Source organism: Saccostrea echinata, unplaced genomic scaffold (genome assembly GCF_033153115.1).
Source record: "Saccostrea echinata isolate AGI-Se365-2 ecotype Australia unplaced genomic scaffold, CSIRO_AGI_Sech_v1 ptg000029l, whole genome shotgun sequence".
Classification (NCBI taxonomy): Eukaryota; Metazoa; Mollusca; class Bivalvia; order Ostreida; family Ostreidae; genus Saccostrea; species Saccostrea echinata.
The window spans coordinates 10,275,971-10,279,117 of NW_026889778.1; positions in this window are offsets into that span (position 1 = coordinate 10,275,971).

Genomic DNA, 3,147 nt, shown 5'->3' on the forward strand with positions numbered 1-3,147 from the left:
TATCAGTTTTATGTGTGTACCATTCATTCCAGCAGCAAATCTTGTCAGCTGCAAAATCTGTCTGGTAATTAACCCTCACACTGCTGCTGCAGTGAGAGATAAGAGATGTGTGTAGTAGTGAACTGTGTCGATTGTAAAGGTTGTTGAAGATGTGCTGGATGGAAATGCAGTTTTACAGTATGTAGACCCTGAGAACAGAGATTTATTTAGAGAAATATTTATGGACGATGATTCAGATAAGGAATTTTTAGGATTTAATCCAAAAGATCTAGAAAATGATGAAGGCATAGCTGATTTCGAGGAGGACTTTGTCCAAGGAAACATGGACGTTCGTAGCTTGCCGTTTCATGGTCAAAAGAAAATCAACATAGACATCGGTGATCATGCAGAAATGGTTATTTTTTTAAACTGTATGTAACCAATGAATTTATTGATGACATTCTTGTGCAAGAAACAAACAAATATGCTCAAGACTTCTGAAATTCTGCCTAAGGCCAAAACCTAAAACCCCAGTTGAGATTCCACAAATGGACAGGCATAACTAGGGACGATATGAAGAGGTTCATAGCAATGGTTATTGATATGGGCCCAGTTCAACATCACCATATCCAGGACTACTGGAGCAAAGATGAAATGTTGGATATCCCTTTCTTTGGGAAAACAATGGCCAGAAATAAATTTCTTTTGATATTGTCATTGTTTCATTTGAACAACGATACAGGGACAAGATGGATACGATCCAGTATTTAAAATCAGAAGGGTCTATGAACACTTCAGGACAAAGTTCAGTGAGTTATATTCCCCTGGAGAAATAACCATTGATGAAAGCATGGTAGCATGGAAAGGGCATCTATCATTCCGGGTCTACATGCCAGACAAACCAGACAAGTTTGGCGTAAAACTTTTTATGCTGTGTGACTCGAGCAATGAGTGTTGCTCGCAGCTTGAGCTGTACAATGGAACATCTGAAAATCCATTGGAAAAGGGGAAGATAAACGACTTAGTAATGAGACTGATTAAATCCGTACCTTGGCTAAGATCACAAGTTATTTGTTGATAATTATTATACACCACCAATATTATTTCATGACTTGTACCAGCAAAAGACAGAAGCTTGTGGAACACAGCGTACCAATAGAAGAGGTGTTCCAGCTGATCTGAAGACTGTAAAGCTAAAAATAGGAGAAAGTGTGGCGAAGGTAACTCCTTGCAACAATTTAGTTTGTGCTTTTTTATTTGCAACTTGGAAAAAACAAGAGAAACAGAGGGAGGATAAGGATCATGCCTGTTAAAATCAAATGTGTACAGAAGATAACAGACAGACTACTTAGTCCAAAATAATGACTAAACCAGTAATTTATTGAAGATCAGCAAAGGCTATATGTGTGCATTGTGAATGCCTTTATCCTGATGAGAGAGTCACAGAATCACATCATCAAAACAGAAACAAAATCAGAGCTAGAAACCAGCTAGAATTCAGAATGAATCTAGCTCATCAGTTAATTGACTTTTTCACCTCTAAAAGATTTTTAGACTTTTAAAATTGAAATCACTATGCCATTTATAATCCTGAATCCTACAACACTCTCATAATTATCTTGTTTTCTATTCAGGATATATTGGTTTATTCATAGACATTGATTTGCAAAATGGAACTTACCTTTGTGAATACAAAGGAAAAGTAAGGACTGGCATAGAGGCTGACAGACGTAAACATTTTGGTTTTTTCTTTTACTTCCGTCACAAAGGAAAATCTTTGTGGTAGGTTTATATTTTATGTAATTGGTAATGTCATCACAGTGTCTTTTAAAAAATATTTATTCAGGCATATTGAATGAAAATCTTATTATTCTCTTAGCATATAGTAATGCCGCTTCATATAATACATGTAATAAAAATATTTTTTAAATATGGAGGACCAATGCCTTAATTAACAACATTCACAACATGTTTAAATCCCTTCACTGTTCAGCGAATAACTACGTGCACAATAGTGCATGTTTATAGAGAAATGTTAATTATTTTCATGCATTCTCTGTCCCTGAGCAAACCTCATCCAGTGTAACAGAGAAGATGACTGTAAAGGCAGGACAAAGTATGGCTTGGATAAAAAGAGGCGACATTGTGCAGAGGGTACATGTGCCGACACAAATTAATGACTGTTTTTTTTTTTAAATTGTGCACGATGATTTTGTTTTGCAACCACTCAATTTCTTTATGCTATCTTTTTTGTACAAGAGAAATTTCCAGGTATGACCATAAAAGACATTCCAAATAAAATGAGGGACAGGTTGAAATTGTTTCGCAGGAGCCACCTGCCCTTCACTATGACTTGGTTTGTTTTTTTTTAAATTTATTTTTTTAAGAATCTGCAGTTCAAATGCAGGCATCAATGACTATGCAGTCTGCACAGAAATATTGGTGAAATTTATGGCATTATACCTAAGATGTGAAATAAATTATGTTTCTGCATTTTGAATCATACTTTCATTTTTTTTTTTTTTTTTTTTTTTTTACAGAAAATGTACGTTTAACATTCTACAACAGGTTGACAGAAACATGATTGTAGGACAAAGTGGGATTTTCTCATTTGCCCATTGTGGTGTTGGTCTTGTTTTCCACTTTAAGATCTAAATGGTGCACTCTTTGAATCTATAAAGAAACAGGTAATGTCTGTTTGCAGATACTGGAGACTGTGCAGTTCAAACCCAGAAGAGATTGTCAGTTCATTCTCACCTTATTTCAGATCCTCAAAGGAGAGACTATGTTGACAGAATGTTGAGTTCTGAAAGTGAAGGTAATACCCTCTGCAAAAATTTTTAATATATTGCAGGATGTCTCCATCCTGAAGCAGCCAATAACGAAACAGCATCATTCATGATGGTGTCAGCACACAATGCTTACATCATAGCGAAGGATACACACCCAGACATCATAAAAAATTGATGGAACAATTTTCAAGACTTTATAGAAGAGATTATAATTAATGCTTTAATTGGGGATACGAGCTGCCAGAGAACCAGCTAAGGGTGACATGTGGTGGCCATGCCACAGTACACATCATTGTTAAACTGTTTGAAAAGACAGAGTGCTACAGTCCCTGAAGCATTCTACTTTCCCACTTGAACGGTGAGCGAACGCTGAACG